General features: G+C 46.3%; 23 non-coding genes across 23 annotated transcripts; 19 read left to right on the top strand and 4 right to left on the bottom strand.

Annotated features, from left to right (window-relative positions):
• Positions 1 to 35: 35 nt before the first annotated feature.
• LOC135026811 (U5 spliceosomal RNA) lies at positions 36 to 148 on the bottom strand. The gene has a single exon (XR_010223387.1). It is a non-coding gene; the product is annotated as a U5 spliceosomal RNA (small nuclear RNA).
• A 286-nt stretch (positions 149 to 434) lies between these two features.
• Positions 435 to 551, bottom strand: LOC135026810 (U5 spliceosomal RNA). The gene has a single exon (XR_010223386.1). It is a non-coding gene; the product is annotated as a U5 spliceosomal RNA (small nuclear RNA).
• A 270-nt stretch (positions 552 to 821) lies between these two features.
• Positions 822 to 937, bottom strand: LOC135026801 (U5 spliceosomal RNA). Its single transcript, XR_010223378.1, has one exon. It is a non-coding gene; the product is annotated as a U5 spliceosomal RNA (small nuclear RNA).
• Positions 938 to 1,081: 144 nt separating this feature from the next.
• Positions 1,082 to 1,245, top strand: LOC135026819 (U1 spliceosomal RNA). Its single transcript, XR_010223395.1, has one exon. It is a non-coding gene; the product is annotated as a U1 spliceosomal RNA (small nuclear RNA).
• Positions 1,246 to 1,397: 152 nt separating this feature from the next.
• Positions 1,398 to 1,560, top strand: LOC135026769 (U1 spliceosomal RNA). The gene has a single exon (XR_010223353.1). It is a non-coding gene; the product is annotated as a U1 spliceosomal RNA (small nuclear RNA).
• A 674-nt stretch (positions 1,561 to 2,234) lies between these two features.
• On the top strand, positions 2,235 to 2,398 carry LOC135026718 (U1 spliceosomal RNA). The gene has a single exon (XR_010223306.1). It is a non-coding gene; the product is annotated as a U1 spliceosomal RNA (small nuclear RNA).
• A 152-nt stretch (positions 2,399 to 2,550) lies between these two features.
• Positions 2,551 to 2,713, top strand: LOC135026710 (U1 spliceosomal RNA). The gene has a single exon (XR_010223298.1). It is a non-coding gene; the product is annotated as a U1 spliceosomal RNA (small nuclear RNA).
• Positions 2,714 to 3,383: 670 nt separating this feature from the next.
• Positions 3,384 to 3,547, top strand: LOC135026818 (U1 spliceosomal RNA). Its single transcript, XR_010223394.1, has one exon. It is a non-coding gene; the product is annotated as a U1 spliceosomal RNA (small nuclear RNA).
• Positions 3,548 to 3,699: 152 nt separating this feature from the next.
• On the top strand, positions 3,700 to 3,862 carry LOC135026778 (U1 spliceosomal RNA). The gene has a single exon (XR_010223358.1). It is a non-coding gene; the product is annotated as a U1 spliceosomal RNA (small nuclear RNA).
• A 674-nt stretch (positions 3,863 to 4,536) lies between these two features.
• On the top strand, positions 4,537 to 4,700 carry LOC135026707 (U1 spliceosomal RNA). Its single transcript, XR_010223295.1, has one exon. It is a non-coding gene; the product is annotated as a U1 spliceosomal RNA (small nuclear RNA).
• A 972-nt stretch (positions 4,701 to 5,672) lies between these two features.
• On the top strand, positions 5,673 to 5,836 carry LOC135026832 (U1 spliceosomal RNA). Its single transcript, XR_010223408.1, has one exon. It is a non-coding gene; the product is annotated as a U1 spliceosomal RNA (small nuclear RNA).
• Positions 5,837 to 5,988: 152 nt separating this feature from the next.
• On the top strand, positions 5,989 to 6,151 carry LOC135026709 (U1 spliceosomal RNA). The gene has a single exon (XR_010223297.1). It is a non-coding gene; the product is annotated as a U1 spliceosomal RNA (small nuclear RNA).
• A 670-nt stretch (positions 6,152 to 6,821) lies between these two features.
• Positions 6,822 to 6,986, top strand: LOC135026750 (U1 spliceosomal RNA). The gene has a single exon (XR_010223336.1). It is a non-coding gene; the product is annotated as a U1 spliceosomal RNA (small nuclear RNA).
• A 149-nt stretch (positions 6,987 to 7,135) lies between these two features.
• Positions 7,136 to 7,298, top strand: LOC135026721 (U1 spliceosomal RNA). Its single transcript, XR_010223309.1, has one exon. It is a non-coding gene; the product is annotated as a U1 spliceosomal RNA (small nuclear RNA).
• Positions 7,299 to 7,972: 674 nt separating this feature from the next.
• On the top strand, positions 7,973 to 8,136 carry LOC135026837 (U1 spliceosomal RNA). Its single transcript, XR_010223413.1, has one exon. It is a non-coding gene; the product is annotated as a U1 spliceosomal RNA (small nuclear RNA).
• A 152-nt stretch (positions 8,137 to 8,288) lies between these two features.
• On the top strand, positions 8,289 to 8,451 carry LOC135026755 (U1 spliceosomal RNA). Its single transcript, XR_010223340.1, has one exon. It is a non-coding gene; the product is annotated as a U1 spliceosomal RNA (small nuclear RNA).
• A 674-nt stretch (positions 8,452 to 9,125) lies between these two features.
• Positions 9,126 to 9,289, top strand: LOC135026836 (U1 spliceosomal RNA). Its single transcript, XR_010223412.1, has one exon. It is a non-coding gene; the product is annotated as a U1 spliceosomal RNA (small nuclear RNA).
• Positions 9,290 to 9,441: 152 nt separating this feature from the next.
• LOC135026713 (U1 spliceosomal RNA) lies at positions 9,442 to 9,604 on the top strand. The gene has a single exon (XR_010223301.1). It is a non-coding gene; the product is annotated as a U1 spliceosomal RNA (small nuclear RNA).
• A 674-nt stretch (positions 9,605 to 10,278) lies between these two features.
• LOC135026703 (U1 spliceosomal RNA) lies at positions 10,279 to 10,442 on the top strand. Its single transcript, XR_010223291.1, has one exon. It is a non-coding gene; the product is annotated as a U1 spliceosomal RNA (small nuclear RNA).
• Positions 10,443 to 10,594: 152 nt separating this feature from the next.
• LOC135026771 (U1 spliceosomal RNA) lies at positions 10,595 to 10,757 on the top strand. Its single transcript, XR_010223355.1, has one exon. It is a non-coding gene; the product is annotated as a U1 spliceosomal RNA (small nuclear RNA).
• An 8,183-nt stretch (positions 10,758 to 18,940) lies between these two features.
• Positions 18,941 to 19,103, bottom strand: LOC135026762 (U1 spliceosomal RNA). Its single transcript, XR_010223346.1, has one exon. It is a non-coding gene; the product is annotated as a U1 spliceosomal RNA (small nuclear RNA).
• Positions 19,104 to 19,985: 882 nt separating this feature from the next.
• On the top strand, positions 19,986 to 20,149 carry LOC135026845 (U1 spliceosomal RNA). The gene has a single exon (XR_010223421.1). It is a non-coding gene; the product is annotated as a U1 spliceosomal RNA (small nuclear RNA).
• Positions 20,150 to 20,301: 152 nt separating this feature from the next.
• LOC135026715 (U1 spliceosomal RNA) lies at positions 20,302 to 20,464 on the top strand. Its single transcript, XR_010223303.1, has one exon. It is a non-coding gene; the product is annotated as a U1 spliceosomal RNA (small nuclear RNA).
• Positions 20,465 to 20,493: the final 29 nt, after the last annotated feature.

The following is a 20,493-nucleotide window of genomic DNA, read 5'->3' as shown; positions in this document are numbered from 1 at the left end:
AACGGGACTGTCCCGCGAAAATCGGGACAGTTGGGAGGTATGATATGGGGCATGCAAAAATTGAGATAAAACTCAGTTTTGCTCCTCTCCACGGAAATCTTTAGTAAAAGGCGAAAGATTTGTTCGTTCTGAAGAGAAACCAGAGCATGACCAAGATTCCACCTGTCGCCTGAGTGCCATGCCAGCAGTCCTCATTCAGCTCAAAGTGAGCACCCAATTTGAAAGAAAGAAAGCAGATTTCTCACCAGGCTTCCCCTTGCTATAAACATGGTTTGTACTCTTTTCCATGTGCTCCCAGATCTTTCAAGCAATTAGTATGGTCAAGAAAGTTCTGCTTGAAAAGAAACAGACATTTATTGTCATTGTTATGCAAATAAACTTACATTAAAGCTAACAAGAAAGCACACTCGTTCTGTCTTTAAACTGATAAAAGAAACCCCAATAATATGGGGCATGCAAAAATTGAGATAAAACTCAGTTTTGCTCCTCTCCACGGATAATCTTTAATAAAAGGCGAAAGATTTGTTCGTTCTGAAGAGAAACCAGAGCATGACCAAGATTCCACCTGTCGCCTGAGTGCTGTGCCAGCAGTCCTCATTCAGATCAAAGTGAGCGCCCAATTTGAAAGAAAGCAGATTTCTCACCTGGCTTCTCCTTGCTATAAGCATGGTTTGTACTGTATTCCATGTGCTCCCAGATCTTTAAAGCAAGTAGCATGGTCAAGAAAGTTCTGTTTGAACATAAATAAACATTTACTGTCATTTCTATGCAAATGAGCTTACATTAAAGCACACTCATTCTATCTTTAAACCGGTAAAAGAAACCCCAAAAAGATGGGGCATGCAAAAATTGAGATAAAACTCGGTTTTGCTCCTCTACACGGAAATCTTTAGTAAGAGGCGAAAGATTTGTTCGTTCTGAAGAGAAACCAGAGCATGACCAAGATTTTTATCTGAAAATATGTGTTCTCCCTGCAGTTGTTGTCCCCAGATGAGAGTTCCCTTGTGCTGCCTCAGCTGAATCTCCTTTACTTGACAGAGATGTGCCTGAGCAGCGGCCCTCCCCAGCCCTATCCCAAATCATACTTATTTTGCATAGGCGATACCATGGTCATGAAGATTGTTCTCCCAGGGTGAGGTTCATTCATTGCATTCTGGGTATGCTGACCCCTGTGATTTCCCCAAATGTGGGAAACTCGACTGCATTATTTGTGGTAGTGGGGGACTGTGTTTGTGCTTTCCTCTGGTCAGCTCTGGTAAAAGTCAGATTTATTTGTCTCAGATCTTCCTCTAGCCTTGTTCTTCTTTCGAGAGTTCCCTTGTGCTGCCTCAGTTGGATCTCTTTCACTTGACAGGGGGGTGCCCGAGTAGCGACCCTCCCCAGCTCTAGCCCAACTCCTACTTACTTGCCAGGTGAGATACTATGATCATGAAGGTGCTTCTCCCAGGGCAAGGCTCACCCATTGCACTCTGGGTGTGGTGCCCCTGCGATTTCCCCAAATGTGGGAAGCTTGACTGCATAATTTGTGTTTCCCCTGGTCGGCTCTCGTATAATTCAGATCTCTTTGTCTCAGATCTCTCTCCAGCCTAGTTTGCTGTCTGTTTCCACTTCTTTTTTCATGAGCCCCTCCCTTTTATACCCTTGTGCACTATCCTGACTTCTCCTCTTGTCTGCTTATTTTGTGCCTTCCAATGCACAATGCAAACTACAGGTAGTGCTGCAGGGCCCACACCCTTTTACTTGCCGTACAGAGCAGCTCTGGAGCTGTTACAGTGCCCAGCTGCTGCAAGAAATCAGCTTGAATGCTTCAGGGGCTGGGGCATAGCCAACATGAGCCCCACACCGAAGGAGGGTGGAGGTGTTTAATGCGAACTAGGGGTCATCCAAGCGCCGCAAAAGGCCGCTATGCCCTGCACGCCCCTTTTCTCTTTTCATATGCAGACGAGGGTTGAAGCCAACTTTGACCCACTGCTTGGATGACATCACCGTATGCAAATCCATCTGCTGCAGGCCTTCCCCCAGGAATGCTTGCACTAGTTGTTGCATTTGGTTTGTTGTTTGGGGGTGCTTCATTATTAGGCAGCCTTCTGCCCTCCCATGTTCATCTGAAAATATGTGTTCTCCCTGCAGTTGTTGTCCCCAGATGAGAGTTCCCTTGTGCTGCCTCAGTTGAATCTCCTTTACTTGACAGAGATGTGCCTGAGCAGCGGCCCTCCCCAGCCCTATCCCAAATCATACTTATTTTGCATAGGAGATACCATGGTCATGAAGATTGTTCTCCCAGGGTGAGGTTCATTCATTGCATTCTGGGTATGCTGACCCCTGTGATTTCCCCAAATGTGGGAAACTCGACTGCATTATTTGTGGTAGTGGGGGACTGTGTTTGTGCTTTCCTCTGGTCAGCTCTGGTAAAAGTCAGATTTCTTTGTCTCAGATCTTCCTCTAGCCTTGTTCTTCTTTCGAGAGTTCCCTTGTGCTGCCTCAGTTGAATCTCCTTCACTTGACAGGGGGGTACCCGAGCAGCGACCCTCCCCAGCTCTAGCCCAACTTCTACTTACCTGGCAGGTGAGATACTATGATCATGTAGGTGCTTCTCCCAGGGCAAGGCTCACCCATTGCACTCTGGGTGTGCTGCTCCTGCGATTTCCCCAAATGTGGGAAACTTGACTGCATAATTTGTGCTTCCCCTGGTCGGCTCTCGTATAATTCAGATCTCTTTGTCTCAGGTCTCTCTCCAGCCTAGTTTGCTGTCTGTTTCAACTTCTCTTTTCTTGAGCCGCTCCCTTCTATGCCCTTGCGCACTATCCTGACTTCTCCCGTCTGCTTACTTTGTGCCTTCCAATGCACAATGCAAACTACAGGTAGTGCTGCAGGGCCCACACCCTTTTACTTGCCGTTCAGAGCAGCTCTGGAGCTGTTACAGTGCCCAGCTGCTGCAAGAAATCAGCTTGAATGCTTCAGGGGCTGGGGCATAGCCAACATGAGCCCCACACCGAAGGAGGGTGGAGGTGTTTAATGCGAACTAGGGGTCATCCAAGCGCCGCAAAAGGCCGCCATGCCCTGCACGCCCCTTTTCTCTTTTCATATGCAGACGAGGGTTGAAGCCAACTTTGACCCACTGCTTGGATGACATCACTATATGCAAATCCATCTGCTGCAGGCCTTCCCCAGGAATGCTTGTACTAGTTGTTGCATTTGGTTTGTTGTTTGGGGGTGCTTCAGTATTAGGCAGCCTTCTGCCCTCCCATGTTTATCTGAAAATATGTGTTCTCCCTGCAGTTGTTGTCCCCAGATGAGAGTTCCCTTGTGCTGCCTCAGTTGAATCTCCTTTACTTGACAGAGATGTGCCTGAGCAGCGGCCCTCCCCAACCCTATCCCAAATCATACTTATTTTGCATAGGCGATACCATGGTCATGAAGATTGTTCTCCCAGGGTGAGGTTCATTCATTGCATTCTGGGTATGCTGACCCCTGTGATTTCCCCAAATGTGGGAAACTCGACTGCATTATTTGTGGTAGTGGGGGACTGTGTTTGTGCTTTCCTCTGGACAGCTCTGGTAAAAGTCAGATTTCTTTGTCTCAGATCTTCCTCTAGCCTTGTTCTTCTTTCGAGAGTTCCCTTGTGCTGCCTCAGTTGGATCTCTTTAACTTGACAGGGGGGTGCCCGAGCAGCGACCCTCCCCAGCTCTAGCCCAACTCCTACTTACTTGCCAGGTGAGATACTATGATCATGAAGGATCTTCTCCCAGGGCAAGGCTCACCCATTGCACTCTGGGTGTGGTGCCCCTGCGATTTCCCCAAATGTGGGAAGCTTGACTGCATAATTTGTGTTTCCCCTGGTCGGCTCTCGTATAATTCAGATCTCTTTGTCTCAGGTCTCTCTCCAGCCTAGTTTGCTGTCTGTTTCCACTTCTTTTTTCATGAGCCCCTCCCTTTTATACCCTTGTGCACTATCCTGACTTCTCCTCCTGTCTGCTTACTTTGTGCCTTCCAATGCACAATGCAAACTACAGGTAGTGCTGTAGGGCCCACACCCTTTTACTTGCCGTACAGAGCAGCTCTGGAGCTGTTACAGTGCCCAGCTACTGCAAGAAATCAGCTTGAATGCTTCAGGGGCTGGGGCACAGCCAACATGAGCCCCACACCGAAGGAGGGTGGAGGTGTTTAATGTGAACTAGGGGTCATCCAAGCACCGCAAAAGGCCGCCATGCCCTGCACGCCCCTTTTCTCTTTTCATATGCAGACGAGGGTTGAAGCCAACTTTGACCCACTGCTTGGATGACATCACCGTATGCAAATCCATCTGCTGCAGGCCTTCCCCCAGGAATGCTTGCACTAGTTGTTGCATTTGGTTTGTTGTTTGGGGGTGCTTCAGTATTAGGCAGCCTTCTGCCCTCCCATGTTCATCTGAAAATATGTGTTCTCCCTGCAGTTGTTGTCCCCAGATGAGAGTTCCCTTGTGCTGCCTCAGTTGAATCTCCTTTACTTGACAGAGATGTGCCTGAGCAGCGGCCCTCCCCAGCCCTATCCCAAATCATACTTATTTTGCATAGGAGATACCATGGTCATGAAGATTGTTCTCCCAGGGTGAGGTTCATTCATTGCATTCTGGGTATGCTGACCCCTGTGATTTCCCCAAATGTGGGAAACTCGACTGCATTATTTGTGGTAGTGGGGGACTGTGTTTGTGCTTTCCTCTGGTCAGCTCTGGTAAAAGTCAGATTTATTTGTCTCAGATCTTCCTCTAGCCTTGTTCTTCTTTCGAGAGTTTCCTTGTGCTGCCTCAGTTGGATCTCTTTCACTTGACAGGGGGGTGCCCGAGTAGCGACCCTCCCCAGCTCTAGCCCAACTCCTACTTACCTGCCAGGTGAGATACTATGATCATGAAGGTGCTTCTCCCAGGGCAAGGCTCACCCATTGCACTCTGATTTCCCCAAATGTGGGAAGCTTGACTGCATAATTTGTGTTTCCCCTGGTCGGCTCTCGTATAATTCAGATCTCTTTGTCTCAGGTCTCTCTCCAGCTTAGTTTGCTGTCTGTTTCCACTTCTTTTTTCATGAGCCCCTCCCTTTTATACCCTTGTGCACTATCCTGACTTCTCCTCCTGTCTGCTTACTTTGTGCCTTCCAATGCACAATGCAAACTACAGGTAGTGCTGCAGGGCCCACACACTTTTACTTGCCGTACAGAGCAGCTCTGGAGCTGTTACAGTGCCCAGCTGCTGCAAGAAATCAGCTTGAATGCTTCAGGGGCTGGGGCATAGCCAACATGAGCCCCACACCGAAGGAGGGTGGAGGTGTTTAATGCGAACTAGGGGTCATCCAAGCGCCGCAAAAGGCCGCCATGCCCTGCACGCCCCTTTTCTCTTTTCATATGCAGACGAGGGTTGAAGCCAACTTTGACCCACTGCTTGGATGACATCACCGTATGCAAATCCATCTGCTGCAGGCCTACCCCCAGGAATGCTTGCACTAGTTGATGCATTTGGTTTGTTGTTTGGGGGTGCTTCAGTATTAGGCAGCCTTCTGCCCTCCCATGTTCATCTGAAAATATGTGTTCTCCCTGCAGTTGTTGTCCCCAGATGAGAGTTCCCTTGTGCTGCCTCAGTTGAATCTCCTTTACTTGACAGAGATGTGCCTGAGCAGCGGCCCTCCCCAGCCCTATCCCAAATCATACTTATTTTGCATAGGAGATACCATGGTCATGAAGATTGTTCTCCCACGGTGAGGTTCATTCATTGCATTCTGGGTATGCTGACCCCTGTGATTTCCCCAAATGTGGGAAACTCGACTGCTTTATTTGTGGTAGTGGGGGACTGTGTTTGTGCTTTCCTCTGGTCAGCTCTGGTAAAAGTCAGATTTCTTTGTCTCAGATCTTCCTTTAGCCTTGTTCTTCTTTCGAGAGTTCCCTTGTGCTGCCTCAGTTGGATCTCCTTCACTTGACAGGGGGGTACCCGAGCAGCGACCCTCCCCAGCTCTAGCCCAACTTCTACTTACCTGGCAGGTGAGATACTATGATCATGTAGGTGCTTCTCCCAGGGCAAGGCTCACCCATTGCACTCTGGGTGTGCTGCTCCTGCGATTTCCCCAAATGTGGGAAACTTGACTGCATAATTTGTGTTTCCACTGGTCGGCTCTCGTATAATTCAGATCTCTTTGTCTCAGGTCTCTCTCCAGCCTAGTTTGCTGTCTGTTTCAACTTCTCTTTTCTTGAGCCGCTCCCTTCTATGCCCTTGCGCACTATCCTGACTTCTCCCGTCTGCTTACTTTGTGCCTTCCAATGCACAATGCAAACTACAGGTAGTGCTGCAGGGCCCACACCCTTTTACTTGCCGTTCAGAGCTGCTCTGGAGCTGTTACAGTGCCCAGCTGCTGCAATAAATCAGCTTGAATGCTTCAGGGGATGGGGCATGGCCAACATGAGCCCCACACCAAAGGAGGGTGGGGTGTTTAATGCGAACTAGGGGTCATCCAAGCACCGCAAAAGGCCGCCATGCCCTGCACGCCCCTTTTCTCTTTTCATATGCAGATGAGGGTTGAAGCCAACTTTGACCCACTGCTTGGATGACATCACCGTATGCAAATCCGTCTTCTGCAGAACTTCCCCCAGGAATGCTTGCACTAGTTGTTGCATTTGGTTTGTTGTTTGGGGGTGCTTCAGTATTAGGCAGCCTTCTGCCCTCCCATGTTCATCTGAAAATATGTGTTCTCCCTGCAGTTGTTGTCCCCAGATGAGAGTTCCCTTGTGCTGCCTCAGTTGAATCTCCTTTACTTGACAGAGATGTGCATGAGCAGCGGCCCTCCCCAGCCCTATCCCAAATCATACTTATTTTGCATAGGAGATACCATGGTCATGAAGATTACTCTCCCAGGGTGAGGTTCATTCATTGCATTCTGGGTATGCTGACCCCTGTGATTTCCCCAAATGTGGGAAACGTGACTGCTTTATTTGTTGGTAGTGGGGGACTGTGTTTGTGTTTTCCTCTGATCTCTGGTAAAAGTCAGATTTCTTTGTTTCAGATCTTCCTCTAGCCTTGTTCTTCTTTCGAGAGTTTCCTTGTGCTGCCTCAGTTGGATCTCCTTCACTTGACAGGGGGGTGCCCGAGCAGCGACCCTCCCCAGCTCTAGCCCAACTCCTACTTACCTGCCAGGTGAGATACTATGATCATGAAGGTGCTTCTCCCAGGGCAAGGCTCACCCATTGCACTCTGGGTGTGCTGCCCCTGCGATTTCCCCAAATGTGGGAAACTTGACTGCATAATTTGTGTTTCCCCTGGTCAGGTCTCGTATAATTCAGATCTCTTTGTCTCAGGTCTCTCTCCAGCCTAGTTTGCTGTCTGTTTCCACTTCTCTTTTCTTGAGCCGCTCCCTTCTATGCCCTTGCGCACTATCCTGACTTCTCCTCCTTTCTGCTTACTTTGTGCCTTCCAACGCACAATGCGAACTACAGGTAGTGCTGCAGGGCCCACACCCTTTTACTTGCCTTACAGAGCAGCTCTGGAGCTGTTACAGTGCCCAGCTGCTGCAAGAAATCAGCTTGAATGCTTCAGGGGCTGGGGCATAGCCAACATGAGCCCCACACCGAAGGAGGGTGGAGGTGTTTAATGCAAACTAGGGGTCAGCCAAGTGCTGCAAAAGGCCACCATGCCCTGCACGCCCCTTTTCTCTTTTCATATGCAGACGAGGGTTGAAGCCAACTTTGACCCACTGCTTGGATGACATCACCATATGCAAATCTATCTGCTGCAGGCCTTCCCCCAGGAATGCTTGCACTAGTTGTTGCATTTGGTTTGTTGTTTGGGGGTGCTTCAGTATTAGGCAGCCTTCTGCCCTCCCATGTTCATCTGAAAATATGTGTTCTCCCTGCAGTTGTTGTCCCCAGATGAGAGTTCCCTTGTGCTGCCTCAGTTGAATCTCCTTTACTTGACAGAGATGTGAAAGAGCAGCGGCCCTCCCCAGCCATATCCCAAATCATACTTATTTTGCATAGGAGATACCATTGTTATGAAGATTGTTCTCCCAGGGTGCGGTTCATTCATTGCACTCTGGGTATGCTGACCCCTGTGATTTCCCCAAATGTGGGAAACTCGACTGCATTATTTGTGGTAGTGGTGGACTGTGTTTGTGCTTTCCTCTGGTCAGCTCTGGTAAAAGTCAGATTTCTTTGTCTCAGATCTTCCTCTAGCCTTGTTCTTCTTTCGAGAGTTCCTTTGTGCTGCCTCAGTTGGATCTCCTTCACTTGACAGGGGGGTGCCCGAGCAGCGACCCTCCCCAGCTCTAGCCCAACTCCTACTTACCTGCCAGGTGAGATACTATGATCATGAAGGTGCTTCTCCAAGGGCAAGGCTCACCCATTGCACTCTGGGTGTGCTGCTCCTGCGATTTCCCCAAATGTGGGAAACTTGACTGCATAATTTGTGTTTCCCCTGGTCAGGTCTCGTATAATTCAGATATCTTTGTCTCAGGTCTCTCTCCAGCCTAGTTTGCTGTCTGTTTCCACTTCTCTTTTCTTGAGCCGCTCCCTTCTATGCCCTTGCGCACTATCCTGACTTCTCCTCCTTTCTGCTTACTTTGTGCCTTCCAACGCACAATGCGAACTACAGGTAGTGCTGCAGGGCCCACACCCTTTTACTTGCCTTACAGAGCAGCTCTGGAGCTGTTACAGTGCCCAGCTGCTGCAAGAAATCAGCTTGAATGCTTCAGGGGCTGGGGCATAGCCAACATGAGCCCCACACCGAAGGAGGGTGGAGGTGTTTAATGCAAACTAGGGGTCAGCCAAGTGCCGCAAAAGGCCACCATGCCCTGCACGCCCCTTTTCTCTTTTCATATGCAGACGAGGGTTGAAGCCAACTTTGACCCACTGCTTGGATGACATCACCATATGCAAATCTATCTGCTGCAGGCCTTCCCCCAGGAATGCTTGCACTAGTTGTTGCATTTGGTTTGTTGTTTGGGGGTGCTTCAGTATTAGGCAGCCTTCTGCCCTCCCATGTTCATCTGAAAATATGTGTTCTCCCTGCAGTTGTTGTCCCCAGATGAGAGTTCCCTTGTGCTGCCTCAGTTGAATCTCCTTTACTTGACAGAGATGTGCCTGAGCAGCGGCCCTCCCCAGCCATATCCCAAATCATACTTATTTTGCATAGGAGATACCATTGTTATGAAGATTGTTCTCCCAGGGTGCGGTTCATTCATTGCACTCTGGGTATGCTGACCCCTGTGATTTCCCCAAATGTGGGAAACTCGACTGCATTATTTGTGGTAGTGGTGGACTGTGTTTGTGCTTTCCTCTGGTCAGCTCTGGTAAAAGTCAGATTTCTTTGTCTCAGATCTTCCTCTAGCCTTGTTCTTCTTTCGAGAGTTCCTTTGTGCTGCCTCAGTTAGATCTCCTTCACTTGACAGGGGGGTGCCCGAGCAGCGACCCTCCCCAGCTCTAGCCCAACTCCTACTTACCTGCCAGGTGAGATACTATGATCATGAAGGTGCTTCTCCCAGGGCAAGGCTCACCCATTGCACTCTGGGTGTGCTGCCCCTGCAATTTCCCCAAATGTGGGAAACTTGACTGCATAATTTGTGTTTCCCCTGGTCGGCTCTCGTATAATTCAGATCTCTTTGTCTCAGGTCTCTCTCCAGCCTAGTTTGCTGTCTGTTTCCACTTCTCTTTTCTTGAGCCCCTCCCTTCTATACCCTTGTGCACTATCCTGACTTCTCCTCCCGTCTGCTTACTTTGTGCCTTCCAATGCACAATGCAAACTACAGGTAGTGCTGCAGGGCCCACACCCTTTTACTTGCCTTACAGAGCAGCTCTGGAGCTGTTACAGTGCCCAGCCGCTGCAAGAAATCAGCTTGAATGCTTCATGGGATGGGGCATGGCCAACATGAGCCCCACACCAAAGGAGGGTGGGGGTGTTTAATGCGATCTAGGGGTCATCCAAGCAGCGCAAAAGGCCGCCATGCCCTGCACGCCCCTTTTCTCTTTTCATATGCAGATGAGGGTTGAAGCCAACTTTGACCCACTGCTTGGATAACATCACCATATGCAAATCCATCTGCTGCAGGCCTTCCCCCAGGAATGCTTGCACTAGTTGTTGCATTTGGTTTGTTGTTTGGGGGTGCTTCAGTATTAGGCAGCCTTCTGCCCTCCCATGTTCATCTGAAAATATGTGTTCTCCCTGCAGTTGTTGTCCCCAGATGAGAGTTCCCTTGTGCTGCCTTAGTTGAATTTCCTTTACTTGACAGAGATGTGCCTGAGCAGCGGCCCTCCCCAGCCCTATCCCAAATCATACTTATTTTGCATAGGAGACACCATGGTCATGAAGATTGTTCACCCAGGGTGAGGTTCATTCATTGCATTCTGGGTATGCTGACCCCTGTGATTTCCCCAAATGTGGGAAACTCGCCTGCATTATTTGTGGTAGTGGGGGACTGTGTTTGTGTTTTCCGCTGGTCAGCTCTGGTAAAAGTCAGATTTCTTTGTCTCAGATCTTCCTCTAGCCTTGTTCTTCTTTCGAGAGTTCCATTGTGCTGCCTCAGTTGGATCTCCTTCACTTGACAGGGGGGTGCCCGAGCAGCGACCCTCCCCAGCTCTAGCCCAACTCCTATTTACCTGCCAGGTGAGATACTATGATCTTGAAGGTGCTTCTCCCAGGGCAAGGCTCACCCATTGCACTCTGGCTGTGCTGCCCCTGCGATTTCCCCAAATGTGGGAAACTTGACTGCATAATTTGTGTTTCCCCTGGTCGGCTCTCGTATAATTCAGATCTCTTTGTCTCAGGTCTCTCTCCAGCCTAGTTTGCTGTCTGTTTCCACTTCTCTTTTCTTGAGCCGCTCCCTTCTATGCCCTTGCGCACTATCCTGACTTCTCCCGTCTGCTTACTTTGTGCCTTCCAACGCACAATGCGAACTACAGGTAGTGCTGCAGGGCCCACACCCTTTTATTTGCCTTACAGAGCAGCTCTGGAGCTGTTACAGTGCCCAGCTGCTGCAAGAAATCAGCTTGAATGCTTCAGGGGCTGGGGCATAGTCAACATGAGCCCCACACCGAAGGAGGGTGGAGGTGTTTAATGCGAACTAGGGGTCATCCAAGCGCCGCAAAATGCCGCCATGCCCTGCATAACCCTTTTCTCTTTTCATATGCAGATGAGGGTTCCAGCCAACTTTGGCCCACTGCTTGGATGACATCACCGTATGCAAATTCGTCTCCTGCAGACCTTCCCCCAGGAATGCTTGTACTAGTTATTGCATATGGTTTGATATTTGATGGTGCTTCAGTATTAGGCAGCCTTCCGCCCTCCCATGTTCATCTGAAAAGATGTGGTCTCCCTGCAGTTGTTGTCCCCAGACGAGAGTTCCCTTGTGCTTCCTCAGTTGAATCTCCTTAACTTGACGGGGGAGGGGCTGCCCGAGCAGCCACCCTCCCCAGCCCTATCCCAACTCATACTTATTTTGCATATGAGATCTCTATATCATGAAGATTGTTCTCACAGGGTGAGGTTCATCCATTATATTTTAAAATAGGAAGGTTCAAATTACATATTTGAATTGCATCTATGTGCTGGATTCAAATGTCCCCCCCCCTTCCTTTCTCAATTGTGCCCATCAGCAGCTATTCTAAGGTTGCTGCCAATGGGTGTGACACATTAATTTCTTCTGTGGGGTACACTGGACTCCACAAGGATTCACATTGGGGTGTAGAGTAGGATCTTGATCTGAGGCACCAACCGGCTCAAAGCTTTTGACTGTTCCCAAGATGCTCAGCGCATTCTCCTCTATAACCCCGCTTCCATGAACAGGGAGCTCAGTTTGTAGTTGTTGCCTTCAGTAGCAGGCCACTTAACAGGGGCCTGCCTCAAGCAGCCTATTCTTAGCTATTAATTTTGACAAGAAAAGAAGAACTTTTTTTATGAGAATCTACAAGGGCTGCAGCAGGCTAGGTCTAATAGACATCTTTACTGCAGCTTCATCACTCCCAGCGGCACTGTATACTCCCGTGCCCTGGTTGCTGGGTCACTGCAGCGGAGGCTCCGGTTTCTTCCTAAGGTCAGTCACACACAATGTAACACCCCGGTATAACAAGTGTGTAAACTATGTGGAACAGGTCAGGGATACCTTGATGGACTATTCCTCCTTCAGCAGCAGCTCTTCTCTATTCCTGGCAGAGAGGCAAGGTTTCCCCAGACACAAAGAAAGGCAGGCAGGGCTTTGTATGAAAGAATAAATGGTTTACCACATAACTCAGAAAAGGAACTGATTACAGTAGGGAAGGGAAAGATTTGATTCAAGCAACTTAAACACAGACACCATATACACTTTAAGTCATTACACAAATGGTAATATAACTAAATCTGAGATTAATACTATGTTGCTTAGTAATAGAAATCAACTTATGCAGACAATATTTAAGTCCCAGATAACATTGGTGTCACTGCAGGGAGTCTCTATGTGCACGTTGGGGCCCGGTTATGTTGTTACATAGTTATATGCAGCTATTGTCTCCTTTAGCTGTGAACAAAATATTGTAGCTCTGTGTAGTAAAGATGATTGTTTAAAACAAACTGGAGCTGCTTCCCATGTAAATCGCTGCATAGGTATAGTAAATATAGGATAATGTCCTTTGCAGTGGAGTAGGTTTCAGTATAAATATGGATTTATCTCACCCAGTCAATAGATGTTTCTGAGGCAGTTTCCCCTCAGATGTAGGCCAGTCAGCATTGGTATAAAGGCTTTATACTCTCCTGTCTCTGACACTTGCTGTGCACTCTCTTGGCTGAGAGTGTCATGGCGTTCTTACTTGTTAATTGCTGCACTTCCACTGCTGTATTTTGCACTACTGCTTACTCTCTCATGCAATTTTCAGCTTATTTGTCTCCCCTCTCTCAGCTGCTCATCTCTGCGTAATGGCGTCGCCAGCTCTTTCCTCACCATGGCTCCAACTGACTTCTCAAACTGCTGTTCAATTTTCTTTTAAATAAACTTTATTTAAAATGGCACAGGCAACTACACTGTTGTCAAAAATGTCCTTGTTGTTATGGGATATCACACGTGCCCCCCCCCCAAAACATGCGTGTCCTCACGCATTTTGGTTTTATCCCTATATAAACTTCTCACTATATCCAGTCACATTCATTAGTGAACACAGATTATGTCTGAAACATTAACATTTATCAACATTTTTAACATCAGTATCTGATAGGTATAATTCCTTTTGTGCTATAGTACATTAACACATGCTCCTGGAGCAATCGGTTGAAATCTGGACAGTATATGGTCTTGAAAAGTTTGTCTAGGAAACCTCAACCCCCCTGCCATGGATGAGTATTGAACTCTTTCTAAACTGTCTTTGGGACATGCTGTACAAAACTGCAGCTGACTATGGTGGTTTTCTGTTTTGCAAGCCCTAGTCTTCTTGCCTCCTTGTCGGTGACAAACCACCTTAGTCTGCTGTAAATACATTTTATGAGCCTCTTCCATTCCATCTTGGGATTCAGTATCACAGCTGGTTTGGGACAATGGATTCTGGAGAGAAAGAGGCAGCAAGGTTCTTCTTACAGAACAGGTTGGACAGTTTCGGCACCATCTCTTGATGTCTTCCCTCATTTCAACCCAAAAGAACTTTTTCCAGATGCTTGTTTCCATCCTTTTGCACCCAGGGTGACCTGACTTGTCGTGATATTCTTCAAGCACATAACAAGCACTTTGTCTTGGAATTACAAGTTGACTGATCCTATAATGAGTATTAGGATCCACACTACATCGAACCAACTGTCCTTTCTCTTCAAACAGCCTTTCTCGCTGTCTCAACAACTTCAGGAGTTCTGGCGAGGATTCTTGCCTTTGTCGCTTGGTCAGGTATTTCCCAATCTTCAGTAAGGCTTTGAGGTGTCTTATCATCTGACTTTTATCTTGCAGGTGGTCAAAACTGGTTCCTTGAATAGGTTGCTCACAGTTTCTAGAACTGGATGCTATATTATTCATGCCTAACATTGAAGCATTCTTTCGGATAATCTGGACACTGGAGATGGGCATTTCTATCATTATTTGGCTAGCCTTATTTTTTTCATGTTCCTCTCTTACAGATAATTCTGTTATCATTCTTCCCTTTTGTTTGGCTATCCCAGGTTGAAGGCCTTGTTTCTCCTGGAGCTTGTCAGTTTGAAACTCTCCTTGGAGTGCTGCTACGAGCTCCTCACAGCAGTTCCGCAACACATTCATGCCCACTATCACTGGAGGCAATCCATCATCTTGGGCAGTGGTGATGCCTTGCTGTGGTAGCACTGTTCGTCCGATTTGAATTTCAGCTTCCCAGTATCCTTTGCAAGGGATGCAGTGCCCATTGCTTGCAATCGGGTTTATCAATGTGGAAGTTGACGGAAACATCTGTTCCTCAGTCCAATGCTGCTCAAACTGTGTTGCTTGTATTGTGGTCACTTGTGATCCAGTGTCTAAGAGAGTGGGCATTGAGACTCCATTGATGCAAACTTGAACCACCGGGCATTGGCTAACATAACGGGTTAACCACATGAATTTGGAGTTTAAATGATCTGGCTGCTCAAATTCTCTCTTAATTTGTCCGCTTCCTTCACAGCTTTGAAAAATGGGTCGCCTTTGGGAGGCAAAGTGGTTGGAAAAAAGTGTCTCCCTGTTTCTATGTAGGTCCCATTGGGAACTGTTCAGTGGTCTCCTCTCCTGGCACCATTCCATTTCTTCATGGAGCAGTGCCTGCTGTCTCTTCAGAATCTGCAGGTCTCTGCGCATCTCTGTCACACCACGTGTCAGTTCAGCCAGCAGACTTCGTAACTCACTAGAAGAGTCAAATATGCATGTCTTTGAACATGGCACTGTCACTCCTTTTACTGTAGGTGGGTAAGTAGCTCCTTTAAAACTTGACTCCTGGGCATCAGAATTCTCTTGATACCGTGGCATCTCTGGAATAGACTCTTGTGGAACAGCCCCTGAAGTAAGACTGGAGCCTAGAACTTTAATCGCAGCCTCTTTAAAATCCAGGAATGTGCTTCCAGGCTTCTGCAATCTCAATAGTCGCAGCTGAGTTTTTACAAATTCGCCCCTTGCACCTTCAGTGAACTGGTCCAATTACATTTTCTCTTTGTCATGCACTTCCTCAGGGTCTGCTTGCTGAACATCTCTGAGTGCTTCCTGAAAGCTGAGGGCATAGCCCCGTAGTGACTCTCCTGGTTGTTGCTTTCGAGCAAAGAAGTGCATTTTAAGTTCTGACACTGTCCTTGTGTCAAATGTGGTAGCAAGCCTGTTGAGGATCTGGTCCACAGTCTTCTTCTCTTCAGTAGGCCAGGAAGTAACCTCTCTAAGTGCAAGCCCTTTCAACTGTCCCATCAAGATCTCCACCTTTTGCTGCTCTTTCAGCGGGTACAGACGAAACAAAGACTGCAGTAGTATCCTCATCAGTTTATTTTTGTCAATTACCATTTTAATAATCGGGTAAAGAAAATTAAGTGGATTTTTGAAAGAAAACAATACTGTCAATATACTATTAAAACAAATTAAAATGGTAAAAGTTATTGTACTTTAAGTAAAAATAAAAGAGCAAAAATATCAATCCCAGTTTTGGATTACTTTAATTAACAAAAAAAAATGCATATAGCAGAGGATAGTTTCAATCTGCCTACCTCTGGGCTATGGACCCAGCATGCTTCCATTACAGTACTCTGCTGCACATGTAATTGCAAGAGATCCTGAAGCACTCACTCATCATGGGAAAGTACCAATGTGTTTCTTCATTGGTTGATGGAAGAAACATCTTACAAAAACTCTCCAGATTATTGACTATTTAAAGTTTTTCTTGGAAACGTTCTAGATGAATGCTTATCAGCCTTTGTCAGTATATACTTTTGCAAAGTGTCGCTGTGGTGCAATCAGTTAGTGTGTACGGCTATTAACCAAAAGGTTGGTGGTTCAATCCCACCCAGGGACGTAATTGACCTTGTTATCAGATTTTGGTGATCTTTAAGTAGACAAGTCAAAATTTCAAAAACCCCTCTTATGGTGTAGGGCAGGCCTGGCCAACCTGTGGCTCTCCAGCTGTTGTAAAACTACAAGTCCCATCATGCCTTGCCACAGTTTTGCTATTAGGGAATGCTAAAACGATAGCAGGGCATGCTGGGATGTGTAGTTTCACAACATGTGGAGAGCCACAGGTTGGCCAGGCCTGGTGTAGGGTACCTGGCCTTCTCTGATGTAATCAGAGTTAGATTTGATTCAGTGATTTTATAAAAACAGCTAGGAAGCACAATTTAGCAGTGGTTTGCAGAGAAAAAGAAATATGCTGGCAAAAAAATCCAATTGAGTGATTAAACAGCTCTTCATTTTCTGGCTTTACTTTTATGCTAACAAATTTGTTCTCTGAAAAGTGTCCACAAAGCCAAATATCTGATTAACATCTTTGTAGGGATGGTTTTTCACCTATTACTAAATTAAACTTGCTTCATTGGAAAGGCAGCAAGATGCATCCTCATTTCAATATCTACTGAAATAATACAGGTTGACACCAGGAAACATTAACGCCACTGCATCCTTGCTGCTTTCTCATGTGGAAGTCTGTTTAATGTGAAAACAAGGTGATATCTAATTAGCACACAGGTAAGGAATTAAGAAAATCTTTATTTAAGGGTGAAGATGTTTCTCACAAAATCGTTGCCCCAATGCATCATTGAAATTCAAGCTGGAAAGATGATTTTAATATATCACTTGTACATTTTGTATTGCTCTTCTGGTGACAATGTAGTTTGTTTTTGTCAATTACCATTTTAATAATAGGGTAAAGAAAATTAAGTGGATTTTTGAAAGAAAACAATACTGTCAATATACTATTAAAACAAATTAAAATGGTAAAAGTTATTGTACTTTAAGTAAAAATAAAAGCTAAAATATCAATCCCAGTTTTGGATTACTTTAATGAACAAAAAAAAATGCATATAGCAAAGGATAGTTTCAATCTGCCTACCTCTGGGTTATGGACCCAGCATGCTTCCATTACAGTACTCTGCTGCACATGTAAGTGCAAGAGATCCTGAAGCACTCACTCATCATGCGAAAGTACCAATGTGTTTCTTCATTGGTTGCTGGAAGAAACATCTTACAAAAACTCTCCAGATTATTGACTTTTTAAAGTTTTTCTAGGAAACGTTCTAGATGAATGCTTATTAGTCTTTGTCAGTATTTACTTTTTGCAAAGTGTGTCTGTGGCGCAATCGGTTAGTGTGTTCAGCTATTAATCAAAAGGTTGGTGGTTCAATCCCACCCAGGGACGTGATTGACCTTGTGATCAGATTTTGGTGATATTTAAGTAGACAAGTCAAAATTGCAAACCCCCTCTTATGGTGTAGGGTACCTGGCCTTCTCTGATGTAATCAGAGTTAGATTTGATTAAGTGATTTTATAAAAAAAACAGCTAGGAAGCACAATTTAGCAGTGAGTTGCAGAGAAAAAGAAAAATGCTGGCAGAAAAATCCAATTGAGTGATTAAACAGCTCTTCATTTTCTGGCTTTATTTTTATGATAACAAATTTGTTCTCTGAAAAGTGTCCACAAAGCCAAGTATCTGATTAACATCTTTGTAGGGATGGTTTTTCACCTATTACTAAATTAAACTTGCTTCATTGGAAAGGCAGCAAGATGCATCCTCATTTCAATATCTACGGAAATAATACAGGTTGACACCATGAAACATTAACGCCACTGCATCTTTGCTGTTTTCTCATGTGGAAGTCTGTTTAATGTGAAAACAAGGTGATATCTAATTAGCACACAGGTAAGGAATTAAGAAAATCTTTATTTAAGGGTGAAGATGTTTCTCACAAAATCGTTGCCCCAATGCATCATTGAAATCCAAGCTGGAAAGATGATTTTAATATATTACTTGAACATTTTATATTGCTCTTCTGGTGATAATGTAGTTTGTTTTTGTCAATTACCATTTTAATAATCGGGTAAAGAAAATTAAGTGGATTTTTGAAAGAAAACAATATTGTCAATATACTATTAAAACAAATTAAAATGGTAAAAGTTATTGTACTTTAAGTAAAAATAAAAGAGCAAAAATATCAATCCCAGTTTTGGATTACTTTAATTAACAAAAAAAAAATGCATATAGCAGAGGATAGTTTCAATCTGCCTACCTCTGGGTTATGGACCCAGCATGCTTCCATTACAGTACTCTGCTGCACATGTAAGTGCAAGAGATCCTGAAGCACTCACTCATCATGGGAAAGTACCAATGTGTTTCTTCATTGGTTGATGGAAGAAACATCTTACAAAAACTCTCCACATTATTGACTTTTTAAAATGTTTCTAGGAATCGTTCTAGATGAATGCTTATTAGCCTTTGTCAGTATAGACTTTTGCAAAGTGTTGCTGTGGTGCAATCAGTTACTGTGTAAGGCTATTAACCAAAAGGTTGGTGGTTCAATCCCACCCAGGGACGTAATTGACCTCGTTATCAGATTACGTCTTCTGCAGGGGAAGGTCTGCAGAAGACGTATTTGCATACGGTGATGTCATCCAAGCAGTGGGCCAAAGTTGGCTGGAACCCTCATCTGCATATGAAAAGAGAAAAGGGGTATGCAGGGCATGGCGGCCTTTTGCGGCGCTTGGATGACCCTTAGTTCGCATTAAACACCTCCACCCTCCGTCGGTGTGGGGCTCATGTTGGCTATGCCCCAGCCCCTGAAGCATTCAAGCTGATTTCTTGCAGCAGCTGGGCACTGTAACAGCTCCAGAGCTGCTCTGAAAGGCAAGTAAAAGGGTGTGGGCCCTGCAGCACTACCTGTAGTTTGCATTGTGCGTTGGAAGGCACAAAGTAAGCAGACAGGAGAAGTCAGGAGAGTGCACAAGGGCATAGAAGGCAGCGGCTCAAGAAAAGAGAAGTGGAAACAGACAGCAAACTAGGCTGGAGAGAGACCTGAGACAAAGAGATCTGAATTATACGAGAGCCGACCAGGGGAAACACAAATTATGCAGTCAAGTTTCCCACATTTGGGGAAATCGCAGGAGCAGCACACCCAGAGTGCAATGGGTGAGCCTTGCCCTGGGAGAAGCACCTTCATGATCATAGTATCTCACCTGGCAGTTATGTAGGAGTTGGGCTAGAGCTGGGGAGGGTCGCTGCTCGGGTACCCCCCTGTCAAGTGAAGGAGATCAAACTGAGGCAGCACAATGGAACTCTCGAAAGAAGAACAAGGCTAGAGGAAGATCTGAGACAAAGAAATCTGACTTTTACCAGAGCTGACCAGAGGAAAACACAAACACAGTCCCCCACTACCACCGGCTCTCGTATAATTCAGATCTCTTTGTCTCAGATCTCTCTCCAGCCTAGTTTGCTGTCTGTTTCCACTTCTTTTTTCATGAGCCCCTCCCTTTTATACCCTTGTGCACTATCCTGACTTCTCCTCTTGTCTGCTTATTTTGTGCCTTCCAATGCACAATGCAAACTACAGGTAGTGCTGCAGGGCCCACACCCTTTTACTTGCCGTACAGAGCAGCTCTGGAGCTGTTACAGTGCCCAGCTGCTGCAAGAAATCAGCTTGAATGCTTCAGGGGCTGGGGCATAGCCAACATGAGCCCCACACCGAAGGAGGGTGGAGGTGTTTAATGCGAACTAGGGGTCATCCAAGCGCCGCAAAAGGCCGCTATGCCCTGCACGCCCCTTTTCTCTTTTCATATGCAGACGAGGGTTGAAGCCAACTTTGACCCACTGCTTGGATGACATCACCGTATGCAAATCCATCTGCTGCAGGCCTTCCCCCAGGAATGCTTGCACTAGTTGTTGCATTTGGTTTGTTGTTTGGGGGTGCTTCATTATTAGGCAGCCTTCTGCCCTCCCATGTTCATCTGAAAATATGTGTTCTCCCTGCAGTTGTTGTCCCCAGATGAGAGTTCCCTTGTGCTGCCTCAGTTGAATCTCCTTTACTTGACAGAGATGTGCCTGAGCAGCGGCCCTCCCCAGCCCTATCCCAAATCATACTTATTTTGCATAGGAGATACCATGGTCATGAAGATTGTTCTCCCAGGGTGAGGTTCATTCATTGCATTCTGGGTATGCTGACCCCTGTGATTTCCCCAAATGTGGGAAACTCGACTGCATTATTTGTGGTAGTGGGGGACTGTGTTTGTGCTTTCCTCTGGTCAGCTCTGGTAAAAGTCAGATTTCTTTGTCTCAGATCTTCCTCTAGCCTTGTTCTTCTTTCGAGAGTTCCCTTGTGCTGCCTCAGTTGAATCTCCTTCACTTGACAGGGGGGTACCCGAGCAGCGACCCTCCCCAGCTCTAGCCCAACTTCTACTTACCTGGCAGGTGAGATACTATGATCATGTAGTTGCTTCTCCCAGGGCAAGGCTCACCCATTGCACTCTGGGTGTGCTGCTCCTGCGATTTCCCCAAATGTGGGAAACTTGACTGCATAATTTGTGCTTCCCCTGGTCGGCTCTCGTATAATTCAGATCTCTTTGTCTCAGGTCTCTCTCCAGCCTA

This window comes from Pseudophryne corroboree, unplaced genomic scaffold (assembly GCF_028390025.1).
Source record: "Pseudophryne corroboree isolate aPseCor3 unplaced genomic scaffold, aPseCor3.hap2 scaffold_449, whole genome shotgun sequence".
NCBI lineage: Eukaryota > Metazoa > Chordata > Amphibia > Anura > Myobatrachidae > Pseudophryne > Pseudophryne corroboree.
This window is presented reverse-complemented; position numbering and strand designations above follow the sequence as displayed.